We start from the raw sequence: 13,008 nt of genomic DNA on the forward strand, positions 1-13,008 counted from the left end.
TTTTAATATTTGACGCATTTAAAATTAAACATTGTTAATGAATCGATCTGCTTATGATGACTCTGATAAAATTTTGTTGACAAATTCTTGAGATATTACATAAATTAAGAAAGATATTCTTTAGAGCCCATAAAGTTTAAACGCTCAGTGACTCTGTTTTCAGTAATCATATTATAAAAAATGCTTTGTTTCAGTAAAAAATATTATTATATTAATTGCAGATTAATCCTTTCCACTTTAATTTGAAGCATAAATTCTACTGGAGCTAACAGAAAATTAGAGAGATACATATTACGTTATGACTGATGGCCTTTATAATATTATGAGTAAATTATATGACTGTCAAAATTTGAAGTTTTAAAATATTTTGATGAAGAAGCTATTAAGGTAGGAATTGCGTAAAATATTTAATTATTAAAATTTAAACAAACATTAAGATTGGCGAACCGGTTGGTCGCCAAAGGCGGCTAGTATTAACATAAAAGTACATCAAAAATTCCAAACATAGAATTTAGATTGGTTTGCTTACAATTATCATTTAAATAGGAAGCCTGCGTTGCTTCTTAACCTCACGATTACATATTAAATTCTATGTAATAGAATTATTTGATGTTATGTCAAGTAAATTGAATGGAATAATAGCCTGCAAAGTAAAATCTAATTACCAAAATTTGATTATAAAGTAAGTACATATAAGTATGAAACAAATAAGTTCCAAATCATATTATAATAGGCATTGTTGCATTTAATGTGGAATAATACAGACAGAAGTCATTCCCTTCGCTTTAAATCACATTAAAAATGGGCAGCTCCAACAAACTAACCACCAAAGAATGGGTAGTTGACTTTTACCTCAGCTTCCAACGCCCACACAGAACAAATTTCCTGCGTGCAGACGCCCTTTCCCGGGTATCACCAGCTGAGACCAATAACCACAATGCAGAACGCACCCTCAGTAGGATTATGAATTAGTCAGCACCTAATTACGACATACATCGAAAAAAAATATTTATTTTCATAAAGTTCGTTAACTTGTGGAATTTCATACATCTGAGAACATAATTTGATCTTAGTAATCAGAATGGAGGAATGATTTATTTTCTACAACATATGAAGTGACTATAAAGTTACCTTACTTGTTTGGAAGCATCTGCAATTGAAACGAAAGTGGGAAATGGAACCAAATATCAAGCACAAACCATTAAAAACAGAAAAAGCGAAATCCATTAAAAAATTCCCACAAATTAATTCCCGTTAAAATTTTTTCTCAAAAATTAAATATTAAAAAAAAAAAAAATCTTAGCAAAAGAGAAAGTAAAAAAAAAAAAAAAAATCACTAATAGAAGAGATTTTATTGCTATCAGAAAGAAATCATTGATAACAGGAAAATAAATTCCATAAAATTTTATAAACGTTGAAGTGTTAAAAAGTGCGCATACAAAATTGAATGGTACTGAAGAAAAATTAGTAAACAACAGTACGACTACATTTTTAATGCGCAAATCCTCCTTTCTGTATAAGATACAGAATCAGCAACTTATTTTCAATCGTAGCATTTATCATCCCATATTTGCATCTTATTGTTTCATTCTATTCATTAGTTTTATCCAGAGATGCTTCCAAACAGGAAACATTATTTATGGGTCACTTGTACGAAAACGGAAGATTATAGTACTTTCTTGAAACACTGATATTTAAATTTCTACAGCTATATCAAATATGAAAAACATAGACTAATAGATAAAATCAAAATTTTAAGGTTTCCTTAGAATATTTCATCGTTACATTTGGATTTCGATATACAGATAAATGAAATATTTCCGAATCGGATTTTATCTTCTGCAACACTTTTGTGAAATCCATTATAAAAATAGTATAAAATTAAAGAAAAAAAATCTTCGGGTATGGTCCTCCATAAACTTTCTCGCATACTCCCTGATAAGGTATTAACCTACAGAACGCCTTGCATGGTATTGGTATATTGTAGTTATGAACTATTAGCTTTTAGCGTATATTCAGCATTTTTACTGTATCGAGGGATTCTTGGGGAAGGAGTTTTGGCTATTAATGCCCTGACATGCGGTAAATAATATCAGAAAATTAATTTTTTTGTTTTAGAGGCGTTATTCCCAACCGATTGAAACAAAAATTTGACTCAGAATTAAATTTTAGTTACAAAATCACGTATCAAATATTATATATTTCAGTTGTTGAGTTACTGAATGTAATATGGGATTATTGGTGGGATTTTTTTAAGATTATTTCCTTGCAAATGGTTAATAATATCTCAAAATTAAATCTGTGTTTTACATTAGTTTTTTTAATCAATTGAATTAAAAATCTGACACAAAATTATATATGTAATCATCAAAACATATGCAAAATTTTACATATTTAAGTCATTGCATTTTTTAGTTATCATGTTTACAAGTTCTTTGAAAGTAAGACAGACAGACAGTCATTTGATAGGTTTATACACTATAGATATTCAATTTGTGTACCGAATTTCATCCATCTTGTTCACTTCGTTTTGTATTTACCGTATTAACTTATATTCAATCTGAAGACTTCCTCTGAACAAATTTTGATTAAAATTTGATATTTAATATTTACAAATTTCATGTAAAAATCATATACCAAATTTCATTCTTGTAGCTCAAATAGTTTTTGAATTATCGCGTTCTTAGATAAACAAACAAAAAAAAAAAAACATCAGTCTCAGACAAACATAATTCCAAAAATACGTTTTCATGACTTAAGAAGATCTAAAACGTGGGGATTCATCAAAAGTTAGAGTTCGAATTTTTGACAATTTCAATACTTTCTCTATAGTATAGATACGGGAAAGTAAAGCAATATTCAGAATAAATGTTGTTTGCTTTGTTTAGTTCTATTAATTCTGTGCTGTTTATATGAAAAGAAAATTAAATTCTACTCTCATAGCTCATTGAAAAGATAGAAATTTGAACGAATTCAGGGTTCTCCAGTATCTGCTGAAAATCCAATTAACTTGTGAAATGTAAAAGAAGAACTATTTTCATACTAACAGTAATATTTTATATATCACACTGGCTGTAGTACATTGAATAATAATATATTGACTAATCCAATTATATCTCATAAATGCTAATCCAAATGACGTACAGTAGTTATCAAACGTTAAAATAATACTTTAAATCAATTTTAGTTTATATTTTTTTAAGTAAATTGCTTGTTTCATGATAGGTTTATTGGCGCAAGAGAATATTCCTGCCAAATATATGGTTCAATTATATTTAACCGGAGGGAGTGATTTCACCGACATATTTTCGTACATAAACAATATGTTGCATTTTGTACTTCGTTTCACAGTTAGTATGCATTTTATTGCAGTATGCTCTTCGTATGTTCCAAAATTGGACATAATTCTTATCATAAAATGTCACCTCTCCCCCTCCCTCTCTTCTCTTTTCTTTGTTTTTAAGTTGTTCTATGCAAAAATGGACAAACAGGCTGATGGATTATAATCCGGATGCTTTTCTCGGGTAGCTATTTGTAAAATGAAGGGATTCGTGGAAATCTAGAAAATAAATTTTTAACGATAAAAATGTTCTCTCCTTGTACAAGAAAGAGGAATGAAGCAGCTTCGAACATCAAGAGATGCCTTCTGCATTATAATTAGATCTGACACAGGATTTATTTTTTCTGATCTGACTTACGACAGTTTTATTATCAGGATAATTTTTCTTCTGAATACACCAATATTTAGAAAAAAATCATTATATTTCATACCTGCTATAAAGTGTGAATAAATATTCATATATTCCCTGGATGGAGCATCAAGGCACACATTATCAATTCAATTGCAACTTTTTAAATTATATCAAAATAATTTAACGAATGGATAAATTCTGAGAATATGTAATGCGAATAAATTTTAAAAGTTGTCTTTTATATTATGTTTCAAACAAATAGAACATATTTCAGAGTATCTTTCTGTATGTGACTTTAAATAAAATTAAAAAAAAAAAAAAAACGAAAAAATATTTTTTAACATCATTATATTTCATCATTTTTAAACCTCATTTTCTGTTAATTGTGAGTGTATGAAATTGCTCATCACATTTAATGGGTCAGACTATTGACTTTCATTGAATTTCAATTAAAATGTTGCATTTTCGAACTCATAATATTGATTTTACATAACAATGTTTACTGCTGATATTTCTTTCTGTATATGTAAGAATTGATACGTATAGAATATAGTAGATGCTGCATTCCAATAAAGATATTCAACTTTAAAATATTATGAATCTTTAAGGTTAAACAGAAGTTCGAAATTGAAGTTTTTTCTATCTGCATAAACATAAAAGAAATATTTATTTATTTATTTATTTTATCTTTACTTAGAATAACGATGAATGCGCGAGGAGAGGAGGTGTGGTTCTACGACTAGAATGTTTCAACTGAAGTTGCCAAACTTTAAACATATACTTTGGAGATTGAGAATGTAAACTTCAGGTGTAATTTTTAATTTTAATTAACTCAATTAAAATTGTAAAATTACTTTTAATTTTATTTGATTAAAAATTTAAATTTTAATGAAATAATAAATTTAATTATTCTAAAAAATTATTTTAATTAATTAAAAATATTTTTAGTATTTAATAAATTAAAATTAAAAAATATTTATTAATTTTTAATTAATTAATTTCTAGTTTAAATTAATTAAGAAATAAGCGAAATTTTAACATGTTTTTGGCAATGATTTCCGAAAAATAACTCTTACACTGTCTTAATATTAACAAAAAATATTTTTTTTTCAATTATATCTATCATTATATCGGATTTCTTTTAAATATTAAATCAATTTTTAAATATATATTTAAGCATATTGTCCAAAAATACATTTCAAACAAAATAAAAATGAAATTTAACCTCTATCAACACTTTATGCTTGCATAAAAGAATTTACTTTTATAACGAGTTGATAAAAGTTAAATAATCCAGTGCTGACAAAAGTTCAAATCAAAACATTAATTTAATACAAATCTAGAAAAATGTCATTTTCAACATGTGTCTGTACGAAATGAATAAATATGATGCATGATATTTATTAGAAAAATGATTATAAAAAAAACTTTTATTTTTCTTTTAAAATATCTACATTTTTAATTCAATATTTCTATTTAGGCAAACATGTTTTAATATATACAGAATATTAACTCTAATCGGGGCCTCACAGCTAATTTCTATGACAATTACTAACTATTACTATTACTATTATTAATTTCTATGACAATTACTAAAAGGTATAACATCTTATAAGAAAAATTGTCTTAATGTAGTAAATATTTATATTTTATTTAGTTTGAGTCCATGAATATTCTGATGAATAACATAATTAAAATTTTCTATATAAATCTATGGTTCTATGAGTCTTAATTAATAAAAGAAATTATCAGATATTAATATAGAAAGTTTCTTTCTTTTGCGGCATATATTTATTTCAGTTATAAAAATCTGAATATCATTATTTAAAAAAAAAAACCGTTTGATTTTTAGCCCATTCCGTTGTCCACCTTCAAGGAAACTTCACAACCCCCCGTGGGGAAGGACCTCGAAATGAGGATGAGATGCTTCCGGTATGGTGGTTAGATCTCACCACCCTGGAGGGTGGACAAAAAGGTGGGGGATCTGGCTCCTCCCATCGATGACCGGAAGTACTTCCTTCGTTAAAGGTTGTACCGTGACCGGTGATGGCACTTAGGACTCAACCAAAGTTCCCGCCAATGTTGCTGTTGCGGAGATAAGGTCATTCAGTATTATTTATCCGTGTGCCTTCGGGCGGGTCGGAGAGTCAGTGATATGACTTAAGGAAACTACACCAAGCAGAGCCCGAAATTTCTCGAAGGCAGGTTCTCCTAATATAAAGGTATTCAAAACTTCCTAATATAGTCAGATTTGGTCTTAAAAGATTGAAACCCCTTACATATTTATTTATTTAAAAGTCGATGTGCCAAAAATGTTTTGCTGCATACAATTCATAGGATCGAAGAACTTTCTAAAAAAATTTTCTGAAGTACATTTATTGACTGATATAAAATATATTATTATCAATGCCAATTATATTCTTTTAAAATTAAAACTTTACAATGAATTTTATAATAAATGGAAGAAATTTCTATAGAATAATTCTTTGGAAAATTGTATAAAGTATAACAATATATTCTGTAACACACATAATGTTTCCTCACTGAACGATTCTTTTTTCTATACTCATGTTTTTTTAAAGAAAAAAAATTCGTATTGGTTGAAGTTAAATTATTTTGGTTTGAAATTAAAGTGCACATTTTAGGTGAGATGTCTGAAAATTATGGAAATGTAAAGTACAATGAACAAAATAGTGCTAGACTTTTAAAATGGTAATAATATGAGTTATAAGATTATTAAAATTTGAACCTTAAAATTATTTTACCGACAAATCTATTAGGTCCAAATTACATAAAATATTTCCTTAAAAATTTTGCTGAATATTAATCCCTCAAATTAACTGATCGCCAAATACGGCTAGCTAATAAAATAAATCAAGAGCTTGGAAATGTTTTAAAGAACGTCATTTGTTTCCATTTTTTTTTTTTTTTTCTTCGCCAAGTTTAAAAATTACTATTTCAGATTTTTACTCAAAGCAAAAAACACTAGTCATAAATTATTTCTCGAGTTGCAAGAAATATTTTATTCGTTTCTCGCTGTGACAATTTCTCCTATTATACCTATCTGTTTCTAAAAAACAATTATTTATCTCATTCAATTAGGAATTATTTTTAAGAGAAAAATATCATATTTATTTGAAACGAAACATAGAAATGATTTGTTAGGTGATATCATTCATTAAGTTCACAGAGCTGTCTTGCGAATGAAACATATCAAATGTAAAATATATTTTAATTAATTATTTTTTTGTTTTCTCGTATAATTTTGAAAAGAATTCTCTTCTTCTCTTTATATATTTTCTCATTCAACGGATGTTTGTCCATTCAAATTTATAACAGTAATAGAACAAATCAAATGAAGCCTATAAATAACTTCATATAAAAACAATTTTAGAAATTGAAAAAGAGGACTTTAGAATAGTCTAAATTTGATTTCCATTCATTATTTTCCAAAATTTAACAAAGCCAGAAGGGTATTAGATAAGTGTTTTTGCATGACATCAGATGAGATAGCAGTTTTTATTCTATGTTGTAATTAAATCTATTCACTCGAAAATTATTAATAATTTCAAATTCATTCTGGAAAGCAGTAGTTTCAACTCAACATTAAGTATCTCTTTCAGATATACTTGATATTGCTGCTTGATTGATATTTTCTGTAATAAGAGAATAAAATTAATAAAAACATATAATCCCTAATGAGAAAGTTCAATTGATAAATTTAAATGTCCGAAGTTAATTTATACGGTCCCAAATAGAAAACAGGCATGTTTTAATGTATATCATTGTATCCCGAAAAAGTGGATAAAGCCGTCTGCATTCCCTTCCCTTAATTATTGTAATTCCACATATACTTTCAATTGCAAAGTTTTGTCAGACAAGACGCCGTAATGTATGGATATATTTTGATTTTTATAGCTAGTACAAATAAAAAATTACGAAAATTAAATTTTTTTACAATGATAAAACATCATGGAGTGCATTGTTTTTTGTTTTTTTCTTATACTCATCTATAAGGGCACAAAGCTTCATGCGCTTATCTGTAAAATTTTCTAAGATATTAAAAGAGGAATTTATCGAATTGCAATGTTAAATTGGCAACAAATGTTAAATGAGGATGATAATTTTATAATAAAAATGAAAAGCCATTATCATTCAAATCAAAGTGATCATTATCAAATGAAAGAAACATCTATTCTCTGATTCTTTTCCTCCAATTTTAAATAATGATAACAGAAAGAAAATTTAAGTGAATGCATCTAGAGAAATTTGAACAATGGGTTTAGAGCAATAATAATTTGCCCACTTTCATTATAAAGTGCAAATTTGACTCTCGCATCAAAATATTGTTTTATGAAAAGAATCAATTTTAAAAAAATTAATTAATTATCTGTTATAAAAAATGTTGCTGGACTTTTTAAAAATTTTTTTATTAATTACTCCGCTGCCATTTTCATGTGTTTAATACACATGTTTTTCATAATACAACATCATTGTAAGAACATTCATTTGTATCATCGAATTTGGAAATTTGTATAAAGTAAATTAAATAAATTGATGTAGGAGTGTACGCATGTGATGTTTAAAAAATTTTATAAATAATTTCTTTACATTAAGTCAAAACCTTATTGTGTTTGGAAATGCTAACTGGAAAATATTTTAATAAGCCAACCTATAACAATAAAAATATCCCATTCGACCATACAAATAAATTAATGTAACAAAGGTATCAGTTTAAATTTCTATGCATTAAATTAATCAGGTTTTTAAAATAAAATAAAATTTAAGTTTACTCCTAAACAGATATAAAATTTTCAATGAATTTTACAAATACATCTCTTGAATATAATGATATCAATTGTTAAGATATATTCAAAAGAATTTTAGATATTTTTTACATATCACTTATATTCTTAATATTACTTATAAGAAAGTTAATCCGGTTCATTTGAACATTACAAAAAAAATCGAAAATAGAAAGATTTCAATATTTATTCGGCCCCTGTTTATCTTCTGAACATTTGCAAGCCAGCTGACTTGAAATAAAATGACTCGTAAAATTGGAAATAAATACGCGTGCACTTGACAATGAAGCTCAGAATTCAGCGTTTTAGGCATTTCTCCTTTGGTTTTATTCTTTATTTTTTAGCTCACTCCAACAAGCGTCTGTATCGGTTATTGCGGTTTGAAACTAAAGAAATGATTTAGTGCCATTGCGTCAAATGTTGCAGAAGTTTCTGATTTCTCAAACGACGAGGCTTCCCTGACTTACAGTTTTGCTGTTCATCAAATTGCTTTTATTTCACGACTTTGGATAGGCTATCTCTTCAAATACCACTTGCAAATTGTTGAAACCACTTAGATTTCTTTTCATGCGTTTTTACAATAGGATATTATGATAACTGTGTGTGATGTGAGTGTTCTTAGTCATTTTTTATTTGCATAAAGGCACGCTTTTTCATGATTTTTAGATAGTTTCATTTTAGCCTTTGATATGCGATTTATAGCATGTAAAAATACAATGGATGCAAAAATCAGAAATTTATATATTTTATATCGCTTGCATGTGCTTCGTTAACAAAAATATGCAACTCCGATTTTTTTTTTTTTTTCGTATTTGAAATATTTATTTTTCATATTTTTGTAGAAATAATTTGATAGTACAGTGCTGAAGAAAAAGCTCAATTTAAATTTATTTTAACTGTATTTTATATTTTTGAAAAGTTTTTCCATTTTAATTCAGTATTTTTCAAATCATTTTCACTGAAAAAAATTTTTAAAAAGATGCCTCTTTTACCATTTTTTTTTTTTTAGCTGACCTTGTTTTAAATACTTTATCTTTTCAATGTAAAGGTTCTTCTTTTATTATTATGGAATTTTAAAAAATCCATGTTCAATGAATAATGCGTAAAATATTTTGTAATGTTTCATTCCCAAGTATTATATATTTCATACTTTCGAAAAAATAATTTTCTGTAAAATCAAGAACTATCCCTTGTTTAATTGTATTAACGGGTGTCCCAAAATTAACGCAGGATTTGAATTTTTCACCATTCGTGGAATAAAGTATTGGCAACCTTATTAAAATAACCATTTGACAGCTGATAGTTTAGGGTTAGTAAAATGGAGCGTCACGCTATAGACAAACGTATTAACGCAATATCTGAATTAAACAAAAAACACAGGTATTTTTTCCTTTAAATTGTTATACATTTATTGAATCGTAAAGTACCGAGTATACGGTTATGTAGAATAAAAGGGCCTCTACGGCTTTGACGGCACACACGCACTCTTTTATCATAATTTTCCATGACCATTTTGCATAAATGTCGCTGAATTTATTTGATGCAGCATTGCATTTCTTCCTTCAAAGCACGCGTGCATGAGGGCTTGTTGGAGAGAACTTTGACTTCAAATAACCCCATAAAAAGAAACATAATGGTATTAAATCAAAGGATCTAGGAGGCCAATTCTCAAATATTTGAAATGTGGTCGCCAGACTTTCATTATTTTTGAAATATTGTTCAACAATGAAAACACGTTTTTCTATCGTCTAATACCCCATTTTTACTAAGTCTAAACTATCAGCTGCCAAATCCTTTTTTAATTTTCTTGCCAATACTGTACTACACGAACGGTGGCAAATTCAAATCTTGCATTAGTTTTGAAACACCCTCTAAACATATGACTAATGCTTTTTATCTTACCAAAACTATTCAGCGTATTTACAAATGAAACGAGAACACTTGAACAAAATAAAATAGTTGGTTGAAGTTATAATTTAAGTCTGTATTCATTTTCCATAGTCTCCATATCTTAGAGCACATGCGATAGAACATACAAAGTACTTCCATTCATTTTGAAATTTCGTACGAATGGAAAGATTGGATGCGTATAGATTTTTACATAGAGAACGCCGATAAATCTGATTTTTAATATCAAGAATAATTTTATATGTTATATAAATTAATATACTTTAAGATCTTTAAGCTGATATTTTAGGTATAAATTTAAAATGCATTTCTTTTTCGGACTTAAGACAAAAAATCAATACCGACATTAAAAATTCGTGGAAAAACAGACATAAGGATTATTTAAGGCAGCGTTCAATAACAGCAGCCAAGTTCATTTATTTGCAGGCTTTTAATATTACAAAAAATGTCGTATAGAAATGAAGAATAAAATTCAGCTATCTAATAAGATTTATCGATGCATTTATTTAAAATATTAGTCAATACACCAGTGATGTTCAGACTTAAAACCCTTTCTTGAATAAAATTTTTAACACAGAAACTACATTTTGTACCTTTCCCCAAGACATATATGTTGAAATGAAAGAGGAATAGAAGAAACAGTGATAGATTAGTTCAAAGTTTTAATGTAGCTCAGAAAAAGAATACCTATAATTTGTTTAGTCTTGTTTTATTTCAGAATATTCAGAGCTATTTTTTTTTTTTTTTTTTGAAAAAATGAATCATAATTGAAAGAAAAGTTGATCAAGAATGAAATTAATATGGTTGAAAAGTTAAAAATTGTAATTTTAAGATCACGTAAAAAAAAATGTTTTTTCGAAATGATTTCTATTGGACTTTCTGTCGAATAATAGGAAAGACATTGGTTAATTTCTCAGACTAAAACCAATCCTGCCATCGAATATCTGCTTTATCTGCTCGCAACAGCCTTATTTTTCATACTTCCGTTTGAGCGATTGATTAATCTCTGCTTTTAGGCATTGTTAAGTCACTACCTGGAAACAAAGGAAATTCAGACAAAAAAAATATTCATGAAAATAAAACAGAAATTGAAAACAAATTGTGATAGGAAAGTTAGCTGTTAGTGTGGTTGAATGCAATAATTTTACAGCGATTGAATATTTAAAAATTAATAAGAAATGAAATAAATATTGCACAAAAAAATGAAATTGATAACATTGAAAGATACAATTTTGAATTTCAAAATGGTTTAAAAGCATTTCTCCCAAAATAATTTCCTCTGAACTTACTATGGAAAGAAGGCGAATTTTTTTCTAATTTTTTAATTAATTAAATATCTAACTATTATTTGACTTTCGAAAAACTCACAGTCATTTTTCCTCTTCTTTTAAATAATAACATCGAACTAATTGTAGAGGAGAAGCGAAGCTTACATATGTAGCCACAATTATTTTATTCATATTAAGATAGAGTTAGATAATATACATCAGTTTTTTCAATAAAAATTATCATAAATTAGTAAAAAATAATTGGCGATATTAATCCTCCAAATTTTGATGGTCTTTATCGAAATACTCCCCAATACATAAATTCATTTTCCTAATTTTCTCAGTCTTCATAAACTTTTTGGAAGTCATATTTTTAACATGCCCTTTTAACTCGCCACTGCAACGTTCACTAATAGTTCTGATATAAAAAAAAACGAGTGGTTTTTTTAGAGGTGTTTCTTTAAATTCAGGTAAAGATATAATGTTAAATCAGAATTATAAGAAGGACGGGAAGCGCACAAGATATTGACTTTTAAAAGAGATTCAACAATAACATTGACAACAGGGTGACTTGCATTATCATGGTGTATCATGCTATCATTTTGTGAACTTTTGAAACAAACGTGTCCTTGGTGAGACTCTTCCGCAGCAATTGTTTGTATAAAACTTGTATCAATCCACGAATATCGACAAATATTATGACCATTCTTTTTCCAACAAATGCACCCATTCTTTCTTTCTTCGGTGCTAGTGATGTAAACGACTTCCACACAGAATAATGTTCTTGGATTTAGGATTATAATGGTAAAGCCAACTTTCACCAGTCTTGATGAATTTCGAAAGACGCATGGTATCATTTTGTGACATTGATTTCAACCTAACTACTACTATGAACAGACTACAAAGAAATATCTGTCTGAATAGTCTCGGAACTCGAAATGCCACATGCAGAGTTTCTATGAATAACGTGTGAATAGCAGTCAAGGGAAAGCTCAACTTTTCTGATATATCTTTATTATACAATTCGATGATCTTCCTTCACTAATACAACAATAATGCAGACGTTTAATTCCGTTGGAATAGTCATTCTAGTATCATTTTTCTTTGATTTCCCATTTGATTCCTATTTAAACATCTGAAATCATCTTCCAGCTCTGCTAGAAAAGTCGGACAGATTCCCCATAAACTTTTTGCAGTATAAAGAAATAGTAATTTAAATTTCAGTTGACAATATTTTTAGGCGGAAACAAGCATAATATCTGTCGAGTGTCATATTCCTTTATAGCGAAGGCAAAAGTAAAGCAACACATCTTTGGCTGAGGGCCAAAACCATAG

The sequence above is a fragment of the Argiope bruennichi genome, chromosome 1 (genome assembly GCF_947563725.1).
Source record: "Argiope bruennichi chromosome 1, qqArgBrue1.1, whole genome shotgun sequence".
Lineage (NCBI taxonomy): Eukaryota > Metazoa > Arthropoda > Arachnida > Araneae > Araneidae > Argiope > Argiope bruennichi.